The following is an 18,186-nucleotide window of genomic DNA, read 5'->3' as shown; positions in this document are numbered from 1 at the left end:
CAAGCCATGGGTATGCACTCACAGGCAACAGGAGCTCTCTCTGACCTGATTCCCTGATTCCTGTGTCCATTTGATTCTGCTGAGCCCACTCAGGATGGCCTCACCTCCAGGCTGACTGCTGTGTAAACAGGACTAATTAGTCAGTTCAGATAAGGAGGGCGGAGCAAACAAACCAAAGGTTAGGGAGCCCTGCCCTTCCCTCAAATGTCTATGTTCTTTTTTCTACAAAGAAATAAAAAATATTCTCCACAGAGCCATTCAGATAGAGGAGTTGCTAAGAAAGAAGGAAGGAGGGAAGAAGGAAGGGAGGAGAAGGAGGGAATGTGGGAAGGAGGAAAGGAGGGGAAGAAGGGAAAAAAATAGAGGGAGAGCAAGGAAGCTAACTGGTGCTGTCACAGATTTTCTTGAGAAAACCCTAAGACCATGTGAATCAGCTCTCTGGTATAATGTGATCATTTTTAAAAAACAGAACTCCTCATCAGAGTGAAAACCCTATTTGACAACTTCTGACACCAAATCCTCACACTGACTTCTTTTTGCTCAAATCTTGGAAAACTACCGTTTTTCCTCTATTCAAAACTCTTTGTATTACTCATCAAATTAGGTATTTCCAATATTGTCTTCAACGTTATGGCCAAAGTACATCCCTTTTACCTTCTGAAATGAACAGAGTAATTTTTAGGGCTGATGGGGGTGGAGGAAGGGATCCATTCTCTCCCTAGAAATGGCACAGCAAGGCCACCATGCCAGGCACCATCTGAAACCAAACATTAGGTAATGAGATGTCACTCCTACCTGACGGCTGCTTCCAGAGGGGTATAAAGGGACCTTCTCCTTGTGCTCACTTCTTGCACTAAGTCTGAAGCCAACCTCAGGGACAGAAGTGCTTCCTCATTTTTGGACACAGCTGAAGGAAACTTGCTAACCACAAGCAATTGGGAGCCATGGAGACAGTCCTACCACCGGGACAGACATGCACAAACTGAGCCTGCCCTTCTTGGCAGGAAAGGGGAAAACCTAAGAGCTCTATGGGTAATTAGCAGTTCTTGTTCCTCTTCCACTATTTTATCCTGTTATGAATACCCACCCAGGCAGAGCAGCAGGGTTGAAATAAAAAGAACCCAATCTGCAGCTCTGCTCTGTGACCTTGGGCAGGCCACCTATCCTTTCTGAGCCTCATATTGGGGATCACAGTACTACCTCCACTGATGTCATGGAGATTGACAGAAATAATCTTTTTTAAAAAAAGTAAATCCTGAGTGACATGGTGAAGTGAGGTCACCGGGGACTCTATCCACTCCAAATTACCACCAAAAGGAGCAACTGCATTCCAACCAAAAAATCCTAATAACACAGAAATCATCAGAGACCCACAGTGGTCAAACTACGAGGGTGGAGAAGCTGGACCTGCCCTCGGAGGAGATGGAACAGGGTAAGAGAGAACTTCGCTCCCTCCCCTAGAGAAGGGGATCCCTGCCTTGGGTGAGGGAAGGAGCGAGAGAGGGGCCCGCACATTAGGGGGATCGTCCAGGACTCCCACAGAGTGTGTGGTAGAAACCCTCTAATGAGGGAAAGCTTTCCCATGGGGGAAGCCCAACAAGCCACAACCCAGGAAACCAGGGAGTGAGAACTGATCGGAGTCCAGGTCTGCACAGGAGAGAAAAGGCCCCTCCTCCCCTAACCCATGCTGTGCACTGCCATTGTGGCTGAAGGCAGAGGGCTCAGAACACGTGGCTCTCCACCCCTGCCTAGTGGCACAGGCTGTAACAGCAACCGAATAATAGCATTATGTGCAAAAATCACTCCTCTAACATCCAGCAATTTATAAAAGCTCCAGACCAAAAGGAAAACAATAAAAGCACAGAAGTATGTACTGAGGACTTGGAAATAGGTAAACTAAGTAAAAATGACTTTAGAATAGCTATCATCAAAAAACTCAATGAGGTAAAGGGAAATATAGAGAAACAAGTCAACAAGTGCTGGAGTTACTTCACAAAAGAGATTGAAACTATAAAGAAGAACCAATCAGAAATACTACAGATGAAAAATACAATGGATCAGATAAAACAGAATACGGACTCCCTGAATGCCCATGTAGACACCATAGAAGAGGAAATTAGCATGATCGAAGATAGACAGGTGGAATGGCTCCAGACAGAGGAAGAAAGAGAACTAAGAATTTAAAAAACTGAAGAAAATCTCTGAGAAATAGCTGACTCAATGAGAAAATGCAACTTAAGAATCATCGGATTCTTTAAGTTGAGGGCGTAGAAAAGGAAAATGGAGCAGAAAGTGTGGTCAATGACATAATAGCAGAGAACTTCCCAAATCTAGATATTGAGAGAGAAATATGTGTGGAGGTAGCTTTCAGATCTCCTACATTTGTAAATGTAAAAAGACCTACTCCAAGGCATATAGTAGTAAAAATGGCAAAAATGAATGACAAAGAAAAAATACTCAGGGCAGCAAGACAGAAGAAAATAACCTACAAAGGAACCCCTATCAGACTTTCAGCGGATTTCTCTACAGAAACCTCACACGCTAGGAGAGATTGGAAAGTCATATTCAAAACTTTAAAGGATAAAAATCTTCAGCCAAGAATACTCTATCCAGCAAAAATATCCTTCAGATATGAGGGAGAAATTAAATCTTTTCCAGACAAACAAAAGCTAAGGGACTTCATAGTCACAAGACCACACCTACAAGAAATCGTCAAGACGGCCCTCATACCAGAAAAAGAAAAGAAGGGAGAAAGGGGTCACAAAATACAGAGTAGGGAGACAAGTAGATAGAACCAGAACAGGATAGCAAGTATTGAACTATAGCACTAGGATAAAAGGAAGGAAAATCACCAAAGTAAAGACAATCTTATCACTCGAACCACAAACTCACAACACAAGTTGGAATAAGAGACGAAAATAATACTTTAGGAGGAGAAGATGAAAGGGACTGAATCAGTTTAGGCAAAGGAAGAAAGAGACCACCAGAAACCAGACTATATTATACACGAGATTCTGAATACCAACTGCAGGGTAGCTACTAAACTAAAACACACAACAGAGACACAAAACATAAATAAGGAAAAAGCTATAAATCCCAGCCAAAGAAATTGCAGAAGTCATTGGGTAGGCTAAAACACACAGGATGAGAAACAAAGGAAACGCAGGGAAACCAGAAAATGAGCGACAGAATGACAGCATTAAGCCCTCATACATCAATACTCACCCTCAATGTAAAAGGATTGAACTCTCCCAAATAAAGACACATATTGGCAAAATGGATTACAAAACAAGATCCAACAATTTGTTGCCTCCAGGAAACACACCTCAGCTCCAAGGACAAACACAGGCTCAAGTGAAGGGGTCGAAGACAACACTCCAAGCTAACAGCAAACAAAAGACAGCAGGTGTCACAATACTTATATCAGACAAAACAGATTTCAAGGTAAGGCAGGTAAAGAGAGACATAGAGGGCCAATACATAATGATCAAAGGGACACTTCATCAAGAAAAAATAACGCTTATAAATATCTATGCACCCAACAGAGGAGCACCATAGTTCATAAAGCAACTATTAACAAACCTAAAAGAAGATAACAAAAGTAACACAATAATAGTAGGGGACCTCAACGCCCCACTCACATCAATGGACAGATCATCCAGAAAGAAAATCAACAAGGAAACAGTGGACCTAAATGAAAATCTAAAACAGTTGGACTTAATAGACATATATAGAACACTTCACCCAAAACCAGCAGAATACACATTCTTCTCAAGTGTGCATGAAACATTCTCAAGGACAGACCATATGTTGGGAAACAAGGCAAGCCTCTACAAATTTAAGAAAAATTGAAATAATAACAAGCATCTTCTCCAACCATAATGCTATAAAGCTAGAAATTAATTACAAGAAAAAAGTTGAGAAAGGCGCAAACATGCAGAGACTATACAATATGCTATTGAACAAGCAATGGATCATTGAAGAAATTAAAGAAGAAATCAAAAAATACCTGGAGACAAATGAAAATGATACATGCCATATCAACTCACATGGGATACAGCAAAAGCTGTATTAAGAGGAAAATTCATCGCAACACAGGCAAATCTTAACAAACAAGAAAAATCCCAAATCAGCGATCTTAAACTACATCTAATTGAATTAGAGAAAGAAGAACAAACAAAGCCCAAAGTCAGCAGAAGGAGAGAAATAATAAAAATCAGAGCAGAAATAAATGCTATTGAAACAAAAAAGGCAGTAGAAAGGATCAATGAAACAAAAAACTGGTTCTTTGAGAAGATAAATAAAGTTGACAAACCCCTAGCCAGACTTACAAAGAAAAAAAGAGAGAAAGCTCAAATAAACAAAATCAGAAATGAAAGAGGAGAAATAACAAAAGACTCTGCAGAAATACAACGGATTATAAGAGAATACAACACAAAACTATATGCCAACAGAGTGGATAACCTAGAGGAAATGGATTAATTCTTGGATTCCTACAATCTCCCAAAGCTTAGTGAAGAAGAAGCAGACAATTTGAACAGACCAATCAAAAGGAAAGAGATTGAAATAGCAATCAAAAGCATCCCAAAGAATAAAACCCCAGGACCAGATGGCTTCCCTGGGGAATTCTACCAAACTTTCAGAGAGGATTTAATACCTATCCTTTTCAAGCTATTCCAAAACTTAGGGAGGATGGAACACTTCCTAACACATTCTATGAGGCCAACATCACGCTGATACCAAAGCTTGACAAGGACAGCACGAGAAAGGAGAACTACAGGCCAATATCTCTGATCAACATAGATGCAAAAATTCTCAACAAAATTTTGGCAACCCGAATTCAGCAATTCATCAAAAGGATCATACATCATGATCAAATGGGATTCATACCAGGGACACAGGGATGGTTCAACATTTGCAAATCAATCAACATGATACATCACATCAACAAACTGAGGAATAAAAACCACATGATCATCTCAATAGATGCAGAGAAAGCATTTGACAAGATCCAACAGCCATTTATGACAAAAAAATCTGAACAAAATGGGGATGGAAGGGAACCACCTCAACATAACAAAGGCCATATATGACAAACCCACGGCCAACATCATACTCAATGGGCAAAAACTGAGCACCATCCCCCTGAAAACAGGAATGAGCCAAGGATGCCCTCTATCACCACTCTTATTTAACCTAGTACTGGAGGTTATGGCCAGAGCAGTTAGGCAAGAGAAAGGAATAAAAGGAATCCAAATAGGGAGCGAAGAAGTGAAACTCTTGCTGTTTGCAGATGACATGATCTTATATATAGAAAACCCCAAAGAATCCATTGGAAAACTTTTAGAAATAATCAACGACTACGGCAAAGTTGCAGGGTATAAGATCAATGTACATAAATCAGTAGCATTTCTATACTCTAATAATGAACTAACAGAAAAAGAGCTCAAGAGCATGATACCATTCACAATCGCAACAAAAAGAATAAAATACCTTGGGGTGAATTTAACTAAGGAAGTGAAAGACCTATAGGATGAAAACTACAAGGCTTTTCTGAAAGAAATGGATGACGACATAAAGAGATGGAAAGACATTCCCTGTACATTGATTGGAAGAATAAAGATAGTTAAAATGTCCATTCTACCTAAAGCAATCTACACATTCAATGCCATCCCAATCAGAATCCCAATGACATTCTTTACAGAAATAGAACAAAGAATCCTAAAATTCATATGGGGTAACAAAAGACCCCGAATTGCTAGAGCAATCCTGAGAAAAAAGAACAAAGCTGGAGGCATTACAATCCCTGACTTCAAAACATACTACAAAGCTACAGTAATCAAAACAGCACGGTACTGGTACAAAAACACGTGCACAGATCAATGGAACAGAATTGAAAGCCCAGAAATAAAACCACACATCTATGGACACCTAATCTTCAAAGAAAGGAGATGAGGGCATACAATGGAGAAAAGAAAGTCTTTTCAAGAAATGGTGCTGGGAAAACTGGAAAGCCACATGTAAAAGAATGAAAATTGGCCATTCTTTTTCACCATTCACCAAAATAAACTCAAAATGGATCAAAGACCTACAGGTAAGACCTGAAACCATAAGGCTTCTAGAAGAAAATGTAGGCAGTACACTCTTTGACATCAGCATCAAAAGTATCTTTTTGGACACCATGTCTTCTCAGACAAGGGAAACAATAGAAAGAATAAACAAATTGGACGTCATCAGATTAAAGAGCTTCTTCAAGGCAACAGAAAACAGGATTGAAACAAAAAAACAACCCACTAACTGGGAAAAAATATTTGCAAGTCATACATCCAACAAAGGCTTAATATCCATAATATATAAAGAACTCTCACAACTCAACAACAAAAAAATCAAACAACCAATCAAAAATGGACGGGAGACATGAACAGACATCTCTCCAAAGAAGATATACGGATGGCCAATAGGCACATGAAAAGATGTTCATCATTGCTGATCATCAGGGAAATGCAAATCAAAACTACACTAAGATATCACCTTACACCCATTAAAATGACAAAAATAACCAAAACAAATAGTAACAAATATTGAAGAAGTTGTGGAGAAAAAGGAACCCTCACTGTTGGTGGGATTGCAAACTGGTGGAGCCACTATGGAAAACAGTATGGAGATCCTCAAAAAATTAAAAATAGAACTACCATACAATCCAGCTATCCCACTACTGGGTATCTATCCAAAGAGCTTGAAATCAGGAATTCCAAAAGTCCCATGCACCCCTATGTTCACTGCAGCATTATTTACAATAGCCAAGACATGGAAGCAACCTAAGCGCTCATCAACAGATGATTGGATAAAGAAGATGTGGTATATATATATACAATGGAATACTACTCAGCCGTAAAAAAGAACAAAATCATCCCATTTGCAACAACATGGATTAATCTTGAGGGAATTATGTTAGTGAAATAAGCCAGATAGAGAAGGACAATCTCTGTATGACTCCACTCATATGAGGAATTTAAAAATGCAGACAAAGAGAACAGATTAGTGGCTACTGGGGGAAAGGTGGGGTGGGGGTGGGCACAAAGGTGAAGGAGTGAACCTACAACACGACTGACAAACAATAATGTACAACTGAAATTTCACAAGATTGTAACCCATCATTAACTCAATAAAAATAAAATAAATAAATAAGTAAATAAAAATAGTAAGATGGCTCCAGAGAATGAGAAGACAAGCCCCAGACTGGGAGAAAATATTTGCAAAAGACACATCTAATAAGCAGCTGTTATCCAACTTATACAAAGAACTCTTAAAATGCAGTAAGAAAACATACAATCCCATTCAAAAATGGGCAAAAGTTAGAGAGTAAATGTAAGCATTCTCATCACAAAAAAATAAATAAATAAAGATAACTATGTGAGGCGATGGATGTATCAACTTGATTATGAGAATCATTTCATAATGTACCCTTATATCAAATCATCATGTTGTACACTCTAAAAATATATACTTTTATTTGTCAATTATACCTCAATATAGCTATGGGAAAAAATTAGGAATTAAAAATGTGCCAAATATCTTAATAGAGACCTTGCTAAAGAAGTATATTGGCAGGGCTGGCCTGGTGGTGTAGTGGTTAAGTTTGTGCACTCCGCTTCAGCAGCCCAGGGTTTGCAGGTTCAGATCCTGGGTGTGGACCTAGCATCACTTGTCAAGCCATGCTGTGGTGGCGTCCTAATGAAATAGAGGAGGATTGGCACAGATGTTAGCTCAGCAACAGTCTTCCTCACAAACACAAAAAAGAAGTATATTGGCAAATAAGCATATGAAAAGATGCTCCACATCATATGACACCGGGGAAATGCAAATTAAAACAATGAGATACCACTACACACCTATTAGAATGGCCAAAATCCAGAACACTGACAACATCAAATGTTTGCAAAAATGTGGAACAACAGGAACTCTCATTCATTGCTGGTGGGAAGGCAAAATGGTATAGGTACTTTGGAAGACAGTTTGACAGCTTCTTACAATTGAAACATACTTTTACCCTATGATCCAGCAATTGTGCTGCTTGGTATTTACCCAAATGAATTTAAAACATATGTCTACACAAAAACCTGCCCACAGATGTTTATAGAAGCTTTACTCATAATTGCCCAAACTTGGAAGCAATCAAGGTGTACTTCAGTAGGTGAAAGGATGAATAAACTGTGGCACATCCTGACAGTGGAATATAATTCAGTGCTAAAAAGAAATGAGCTATCAAGCCATGAAAAGACATGGAAGAATCTTAAATGCATAATACTAAGTGAAAGAAGCCAATCTGAGAAGGCTACATAATAAGATTCCTTCTATATGACATTCTGGAAAAGGTAAAACTATGCAGACGGTAAAAAAAGAGCAGAGGTTGCCAGGGGTTGCTGGGGAGGAAGGTAGGAACAAACAGATGGAGCACAGGGGATATTTATGGCAGTGAAAATACTCTGAATGATATTGAAATGGTGGATACATGTCATTATACGTTGTTAAAACCCACAGAATGTACAGCATCAACAGTGGACTTCATGTAAACCAAGGACTTTGGGTGATCACGATGTGTCACTGTAGACTCATCAATTGTAACAAATATATCACTCTGCTGAAGGATGTTGATAACAGGGGAGGTCATGCTACATGGGGATGGGGATTATATGAGAACTCTCTGTACGTTCTGTTAAAACTGCTCTTAAAAAATAGTCTATTCAAAAATTGGCAAGGAGGTGACAGAGTGAGCTCTTCCCTTGGACTCTCTCCTCTAAAACACAACCAAAAGGACATTCATACACCAACAGAGGACACATATACAACACAAAAGACGTTTGTGAGACCCACGCAGCCATATGTCTGAAGGTGGTGACGGGGCTGGATCCCCTGGAGGAAATGGAAGCTGACCGGCAGGAGCTCCTCGGAGGGAGAGGGGCCACAGCTGGGGGAGGTGTGCAGCTGGGGAGAGGGGCCCTGACCTCACCTGGCGCTCCAGTCCCATGACTGCTGGAGCATGGTGCAGAGAGACAAGGGCTGGCTGGGGGAGGTGTGCAGCTAAGGAGAGGTGCCCTGCCCTAGCCTGGTGGCCCAGGCCCATGATCACCTACAGCACGATGCAGAGAGAGAAGCAGTGGCTGGTGGAGCCCTGTGAGTGCCCAGAGCACCATGCAGAGAGAGAGGCAGCGGTTGGGGGAGGCAAGCAGGTGTAAGAAAGCACCCCTTCCCTCACCTGGCACTCCAATCCTGTGATCACACAGAAAGAGAAGTGGAGGTTTGGGGAAGCTCAGGTGCAAGAAAGCACCCCTACCCCTGCCCAGTGCTCCAGATCTGCCATCAGACAGAGCATCACACAGTGAGGAAGCAGTCAGTGGCTGGAGCTGGGGAGGCCCTGATCGTGCTGGGTCCAGAGTACACAGTGCCTGATCCCCAAGCAGTGGAGGCACTTGGCAGGAGCAACCAGATAATAACACCATGTGGAGGCAAAAATCCACATCATCAAGCAGAATGACAAAGTATATTAAATGTTCAGACCAGAAGGAAAATGACAAGTACCCAGAAACCAACCCTGAAGACACAGAAATCCATAATCTAAATGACAAAGAATTCAAAACAGGTATCATAAAAAAACTCAACTAGTTACAAGAAAACACAGAAAGACAAATTAACGAATTCAGGAGCTTCTTCACAAAAGAGATTGAAACTATAAAGAAGAACCAATCAGAATTGTTGGAGATGAAAAACACAATGGATGAGATAAAGAAAAACATGTACTCCCTAAACAACAGAACTGACAATACAGAGGACCGAATTAGCACTTTAGAAGATAATACTATAGAAATGCTTCAGAGGAAGGAGAAGAGAGAACTAAGACTAAAAAGAAATGAAGAAGCTCTCGGAGAAATATCTGACTCAATTAAGGAAAAGCAACATAAGGATCATAGATATTCCAGAGGGGGACGAGAAGGAGAATGGAGCAGAAAGCTTGTTCAAAGAAATAATGGCAGAGAATTTCCCAAACCTGGAGAAGGGAGATGGAAATCCACGTGAAAGAGGCTACCAGAACTCCCAACTATGTTAATGCAAAAAGACTTCCTGCAAAACTATATATACATATAGTAGTAGCTGGTAAAACACAATGACAAAGAAAAAATATTAAGGGCAGTAAGGAAGAAAAGAATAACTTACAAAGGAATCCCTAGCAGGCTTTCTGTGGATTTCTCAACAGAAACCTTATAGGCTAGGGGAGAGTGGAATGATGTATTCAAAATCCTGAAAGACAAAAACTTTCAGCCAAGAATACTCTATCCAGCGAAAATCTCCTTCAGATATGACGGAGAAATAAAAACTTTCCCAGATAAGCAAAAGCTAAGGGAGTTCATCACCACAAGACCCTCCTCTACAAGAAATCCTCAAGAAGGCCATTATACCTGAAAGAAAAAAAACCAAACAGGAAAGTGGCTCCAAAGCCCTGAGCAAGGAGATGAATAGGTAGGTAATAATCAGAAAATGGTAGCTATCAATCAGGTTGGTAAACACTTAACTTTTACATCAAGAATAAAGAAAAAGAAAACACCAAAATAAAAATTATCTCATCATTTTAACCACAAACTCACAACACAAGATGGAATAAGATATGACAAAAATACCTTAGAAAGGGAAGAGGAAAGGGATAGAATCAGTATAGCCTAAGGAAATAAGAGGCAATCAGAAAATGGACTGTCTCATCTTCAAGACTTTTTATATGAACCTAATGGTAAGCACTAAACAAATAATTAGAACAGAGACATATACGATAAACAAGGAGAAAATGAAGAAAACCAACATAGAAAAATATCTAATCAAGTCAGTAGTCTGAAATAACACGGGACGAGAAATAAAGGAAATGCAGAAGAAGAGGAAAATGTGGGATAAGATGGCAGTATTAAGCCCTCATATATCAATAATCACTCTAAATGTAAATGGATTGAATTCTCCAATCAAAAGACACAGAGTGGCAGGATGGACTAAAGAACAAGATCCAGCAACATGCTGCCTCCAGGAAACACATCTCAGCTCTAAAGATAAACATGGGCTCAGAGGAAAGAGATGGAAGACAATGCTCCAAGCTAATGGCCAACAAAAGAAAGCAGGCATTGCCATATTTATATTAGACAAAGTAGACTTCAAGATAAAACAGGTACAGAGAGACATAGGCAGTATATAATGATAAAAGAGACTCTCTACCAAGAAGACATGACACTTATAAACATATATGCACCCAACACAGGAGCACCAAAGTACATAAAGCAACTATTAACAAACCTAAAAGGAGATATTACCAATAACATAATAATAGTAGGGAACCTCAATATCCCACTTACACAATGGATAGATCATCCAGACAAAAAGTCAACAAGGAGATAGTGGAATTAAATGAAAAACCAGACCAGATGAACTTAATAGATATAGAGAGAGCACTCCATCCAAAACCAGCAGCATACATATTCTTCTCAAGCACACATGGAACGTTCTCCAGGACAGACCATATATTGGGAAACAAGGCAAAGCTCAATAAGTTGAAGAAGTTTGAAATCATATCTACTGTCTTTTCAGACCATAATGCTATGAAACTAGAAATCAACTACAAGAAAAAAGCTGGGAAAGGAACAAAACTGTGCAGACTAAACAACATGCTACTGAACAACCAATGGGTTGTCAAAGAAATAAAGGGAGAGATCAAAAAATATCTGGAGACAAATGAGAATGAAAACACCATACCAACTCATATGGGATGCAGTAAAAGTGGTCCCAAGAGGGCAATTTACAGCAATATTGGCCCATGTTAACAAACAAGAAAAACCTCAAATAAACAATCTTAAACTATACCTAACAGAATAAGAAAAGAAGAACAAACAAAGTCCAAAGTCAGCAGAAGGAGGGAAATAATAAAAATTAGAGAAGAAATAAATGAAATTGAAACAAAAAAAGACTGTAGAAAGGATCAATGAAACAAGGAACTGGTTCTTTGAGAAAAAAAAAAATTGACAAACCCTTAGCTAGACTCACTAAGAAAAAAAGAGAAGGCTCAAATAAATAAAATTAGAAATGAAAGAGGAGAAATTACAATGGATACCATGGAAATACAAAAGATTATAAGAGAATATTATGAAAAACTACATGCCAACAAACTGGACAACCTAGAAGAAATGGGTAAATTCTAGACTCTTACAACCTCTAAAAACCGAATCAAGAAGAAATAGAGAATCTGAATAGGCCAATCACAAGTAAATAGATTGAAAGAGTAATCAAAAAATTCCCCCAAAATAAAGTCCAGGACCAGATGGCTTCTCTGGAGAATTCTACCAAACATTCAAAGATTTATTACCTATTCTTCTCAAACTATTTCAAAAAATTGAGGAAGATGAAAATATTCCTAACACATTCTATGAGGCCAACATCACCCTGATACCAAAGCCAGACAAGGACAACACAAAGAAGGAAAATTAAAGGCCAATAACTCTGATGAACATAGATGCAAAATTCTTCAACAATATATTGGCAAATCGAATACAGCAACACATTAACAAGATCATACACCATGATCAAGTGGGATTCATACCAGGGACACAGGGATGGTTCAACATCTGCAAATCAATCAACGTGATACACATTAACAAAATAAGGAACAAAAATCACATGATGATCTCCATAGATGCAGAGAAAGCATTTGACAAGATCCAACATCCATTCATGATAAAAACTCGAAATAAAATGGGTACAGAAGGAAAGTACCTCAGCATGGTAAGGCCATATATGACAAACCCACAGCCAACATCATACTCTGAGGAAGACTGAAAGCCATCCCCCTGAGAACAGGAACAAGACAAGGGTGCTCACTCTTGTCACTCTTATTCAACATAGTACTAGAGGTTTTGGCCAGAGCAATTAGGCAAGAAAAAGAAATAAAAGGAATCCAAACAGGCAATGAAGAAGTGAAACTCTCACTATTTGCAGATGACATGATTTTTTACACAGAAAACCCTAAAGAATCCATCGGAAAACTATTAGAAATAATCAACAAATACAGCAAAGTTGCAGGGTACAAATTCAACTTACAAAAATCGTAGCATTTCTATACTCTAATAACAAACTAACAGAACAAGAACTGAAGAATACAATCCTATTTACAATTACAACAAAAAGAATAAAATATCTAGGAATAAATTTAACCAAGGAGGTGAAAGACCTATACAAGGAAAACTATGAGACATTACTGAAAGAAATCTATAACGACATATGAACTGGAAAGATATTCCATGCACAAGGATTGGAAGAATAAACATAGTTAAAATGTCCATACTACCTAAAGCAATCTACAGATTCAGTGCAATCTCAATCAGAATCCCAATGACATTCTTCACAGAAATAGAACAAAGAATCTTAAAATTCATATGGGGCAACAAAAGACCCCCAATAGCCAAAGCAATCCTGAGAAACAAGAACAAAGCTGGTGGCATTGCATTCCCTGACTTCAAAATATACTACAAAGCTATAGTTATCACAACATCATGGTATTGATACAAGAACAGGCACACAGATCAATGGAACAGAAGTGAAAGCCCATAAATAAAACCACACATCTATGGGCAGCTAATTTTTGATAAAGGAGCCAAGAACACACAATGGAGAAGGAAAAGCCTCTTCAATAAATGGTGCTGGGAAAACTGGACAGCCACATGCAAAAGAATGAAAGTAGACCATTATCTTTCTCCATACACTAAAATAGATTCAAAATGGACCAAAGACTTGAAGGTAAAACCTGAAACCATAAAACTTCTGGAAGAAAACATAAGCAGTACACTCTTTGACATCAGACTTAAAAGGATCTTTTCAAATACCATGTCTACTCAGACAAAGGAAACAAAAGACAAAATAAACAAGTGGGACTTTGTCAAACTAAACAACTTCTGGAAGGCAAAGGAAACCAAGATCAAAATGAAAAAACAACCCACCAAATGGGAGAAAATATTTGCAAATCATATAGCAAATAAGGGGTTAGTCTCCATAATATATAAAGAACTCACACAAATGAACTACAAAAAAAACAAACAACTCAATCAAAAAGCGGGCAGAGGATATGAACAGACATTTTTCCAAAGAAGATGTATACATGGCCAATAGGCCCATGAAAAGATGCTCAACATCACTAATCATCAGGGAAATGCAAATCAAAACTACTCTTAGATATCATCTTAGGCCTGTTAGAATGGCTATAATCACCAAGACAAAAAACAACAAATGTTGGAGAGGTTGCAGAAAAAAGGGAACCCTCATCCCCTGCTGGTAGGAATGCAAACTGGTGCAGACACTTTGGAAAACAGTATGGAGACTTCTCAAAAAATTAAAAATAGAATTACCATATGAGCCAGCCATCTCACTACTGAGTATTTATCCAAAGAACTTGAAATCAACAATACAAAGAGCCTTATGCACCCCTGTGTTCACTGCAGCATTATTCACAATAGCCAAGATGTGGAAACAACCCAAGTGCCCATCGACTGATGACTGGATAAAGAAGATGTGGTGTATATATACAATGGAATACTACTCAGCCATAAAAAATGACGAAATTCTCCTTTGCAACCACATGGATGGACCTTGAGGGTATTACATTAAATGAAATGAGCCAGAGAGAGAAAGACAAACACCATATGATTTCACTCATATGTGGAATATAAACAAACTTATGAACAAGGAGAATAATTTAGTCATTACCAGGGGGAAGCAGGGTGGAGGGTGGGCACAAGGGGTGAAGGGGCACACTTATATGGTGCATGACAAATATTAATGTACAACTGAAATTTCACAATGTTATAAGCTATTATGACCACAATAAAAATAAAAATTTTTAAAAATTGGCGAGATGGTCAATTTTATGTGTATTTTACCACAATTAAATTTTTTTTTAATTTAAAGCAATGAAATTCTGATACACGATACAGCATGGATGAACCCTGAGGATATTATGCCAGACACAGAACGACAAATACCATGAGATTCCACCTATATAAGGGACCTGTAGTCAAATTCATAGAGAGAGAAAGTAGAAGGGTGGATGCCGGGGGCTGGGGACTTATTATTTAATGGATATCGAGTTTCAGTTTGGGAATAGGAAAAAGTTCTGGAAATAGACAATGGTGATGGTTGCAGAACATTGTGAATGTATTTAAAGCCACTGAACTGTACATTTAAAAATGGTTAAAATGGTAAATTTTATGTTACACAGGTTTAGCACAATTTTTTAAAAAAGGAACAAACACACGCACACACAGGACCCTACAAGCTAACGATATCCTGTAACAAGGGCCTCCGTTTAGATCTAAACCCACTACTTTTATATTTAAAGAAAAGAAGGAGTCTTGGGAGCCTGGGTTTAGGGGGACACCCGTGAGTCACCTCCTCACCTTTCAGAGAACGCGACTGGTAGACAGCTGGCCGAGAAGCCTCGAACGCGGCTTGTGCTCCCCAAAATCAGAGCGGCTTTACCTGAAATGAAACAGAAAATGTGTTTTGTTGTTGAATAATCCTTCACCAGTTAACTGTTAACTACAGTGGAAACACATCACTTCCTAGAGCGCACAGTGGCTGCTGCCGGGTGGCACACAGAGAAGGAACCTAACCAAAGCTGAAGGTAGAAAAAGAAGCTGAGAACCACACAGCCGAAGGAAAGGACTGATACTATGTTATTGTTCAAGAATAAGTCTTTTAAATTATCTCATAAAATATTTATATATAAAACATGTATCCAGCATTGTTCTATCTTGCCCAACACATAAGAACAGTAGCTGCAATCCACAATTGGGAGCAAAACATTTTATCCATTGACTGATGTTTAACTTCAAAACTATTATTAAATATCTAAATTCCTTCCCCCAAAAAACAGCACTAAAAAAAGTTTAATATGCAGTGACCTGGAGGTTTTTTCCCCTTACTTGTTTATTATCTTAAATATATTACCGTCAATGGCCATTTGCATGTTAAATTTTTCATCTTAAATGGAATTTTAAAATAAGACGGTTTCTTTTTGCAGTCTACATCAGGAAACTAGGAAATGAGAGGCCCCTACGATTTAATATGTGGGCCTGAAGTAATGGTGATTTTCTAGCAAATAAATAATTTCCAGAATACCGTTTTTTTCAATAGGTTAACCTGCAATCCTAAAATGGCAAGGAGGTTCCAGTTTTCAGCGACAAGAAATAACAATTAACACAGAAGCATAAATCCTATAACACGGCCACAAGGATCCACGTGAAATCCCGCCTGCCCCAGGCGCTCAGCACCGCGCAAGGCGGATGGAAAGCACAGCAACCCGGGGCGAGCGGGGCCGCCGTCGCTTCACCTGCCCTCCGCGCCCGGGCCCGGCATCCTCGCAGCTTCCTGTTTCCGCAGCGGCGGCCCGGCGAGTCACAGTGGCTCCTGCAACCCCGCCCTGAAGGCCTCCGTCGGGCGGGGACAGCCGGAGTCGCCCCGGAGAGGCCCGCCCCGGCCCTGCCCGGCGCCGGCGTTCTGGAACGCGGCCTGCGGCCAGGAAGATAGCCACAGGGGGCTCGCCGGGCAGCTCCAAGCAATACGTCCGAGGAAAGGCAAACACGTACACTCGGCTGCATCGGCTTCAACGACTCGGGCCTGTGCGCCATCCTCTCTGCTTGAGTCTAGCACTGTCGCTCATTGGAACCCCCGGGAAGTCGTTGCAAACGGTGGAGGGCGGGAGACGAGAACAACATCCGAGAAAGGCGAGGGGAGCGCACGGAAGGGAAGTCGTTGGGGCATGGAAGGGCCCGTTAGGGAAGGCGGCCGCCGCCAGCTAACGGCGGGCTCGGGCCCCGCGCGCTCAGGCCCCCGGCGCCCGCGCCCCGCTGGTTGGCAGGGCCCCCGCCGTGCTGGCGCGGAGCGGCGGCTTCTTCCCCGCACGGCCGCGATCGGCCCCGGAGAGGCGGGCTGCCCCCGGCGCCCCAGCCGAGCCGCCCCCGGGCCCGCGCCGCGCTGCAGAGGCCGACGCCGAGCTGGGGCGCACGGCCCGGGCCCCGGCCGGAACCGAGGGCGTAGGCCGGCGGGGCTGAGCAGGGCCGCGCGGAGCTGGCCGCCCAGGTGACCGGGTTGCCCCGCCTCGGGGATGCCCCGCCTTGGGGTTGCCTTCTCGGACGGCGCCGGGGCGGCTGCTCCCCTCTGCCTGTCCCCTCTAGACCGCGCGCCTGCGGGACCCGCTGTGCCTGCTTCGTCTTGTCTTCTGCAGGGCCTGGCAGAGTGCCTTCAAGAAATGTGTGATGAATAAATGAGACGGTCAGTGTGACTATCGATTACGCGTTTTCTTTTCTTTTAACTAGCATTACTAGTGTTAGTACAGCATAGCATGTTCTACTTCACAAAGTGCTTTCACATCCATCACTTCAAATAATCCTAAAGATAAGCCTACATTAAGAGCGGGAATCATTAGCCCGTGTTATAAGAGTAAACTGAGGCTCAGAGCAATAACTCACACAGAGGCTTCCACCCGACCAATTCTGGTCTGTTTTTTGCCAATCTGTGAGTATAGTTAATGTACTGAGATGTAATATGAGAAGTCATGCAGAAAGCAACCAGCAGAATGCCTGGTATATGGTAAGTAAGCGGTGACTGGTAAATATTATTACTAAGACTATCGTAATCTGGAAAAGGTAGGGAAATGGCTTCTCTCCAGAGCCACCTTGATAAATTCAGTGAGAAAGCGGCCCCAGTGAGGCCGACTTGCACTGCTGCCCTACAGAACAGGAAGATGATAAATTTGCGTTGTCACTAAATTGATGGTAATTTGTTATAGCAGCAATAGAAAACCAATGCAAGCTTCATTATATTTCTCTCTACTTTTGTGTAAGTTTAAATTATTTTGTAATGTTTGTTAAGTGTATAAAACATAGACCTAAGAAACACATTTTTTCTTTTCTTTCTTTTTTTTTTTTTTTTTTTGAGGAAGACTAGCTGTGAGCTAACATCTGTTGCCAATCCTCCGCTTTTTGCTGAGGAAGACTGGCCTTGAGCTAACATCCGTGCCCATCTTCCTCTACTTTATATGTGGGACACCTACCACAGCATGGTGGGCCAAGCGGTTGGTAAGTCTGCACCCGGATCCAAACTGGCGAACCC

At 40.8% G+C, this 18,186-nt stretch overlaps 1 protein-coding gene across 27 annotated transcripts in view; it reads right to left on the bottom strand.

Moving 5' to 3' along the window:
- Positions 1-16,945, bottom strand: part of MPPE1 (metallophosphoesterase 1) — a 31,789-nt gene extending 14,844 nt beyond the window's left edge. For 3 of the 27 annotated variants that reach the window (XM_070220696.1, XM_070220698.1, XM_023648223.2), the window contains exons 1-2: positions 16,662-16,800; positions 15,471-15,552 (exon numbers count right to left, since the gene is read on the bottom strand). The gene's annotated coding sequence lies outside the window, so the exon portion shown is untranslated. Of the gene's footprint in view, positions 1-45; positions 119-795; positions 985-7,587; positions 7,732-15,470; positions 15,553-16,194 lie in introns of those variants that run through there. The other 24 variants (XM_023648226.2, XM_070220688.1, XM_023648225.2 and 21 more) reach the window with 21 other exon arrangements.
- Between the last annotated feature and the right edge of the window lie 1,241 nt (positions 16,946-18,186).

Source organism: Equus caballus, chromosome 8 (genome assembly GCF_041296265.1).
Source record: "Equus caballus isolate H_3958 breed thoroughbred chromosome 8, TB-T2T, whole genome shotgun sequence".
NCBI classification, from domain to species: Eukaryota; Metazoa; Chordata; class Mammalia; order Perissodactyla; family Equidae; genus Equus; species Equus caballus.
Note: the sequence above shows the minus strand (reverse complement) of the source record. Positions and strands in the feature narration are given on the sequence as shown.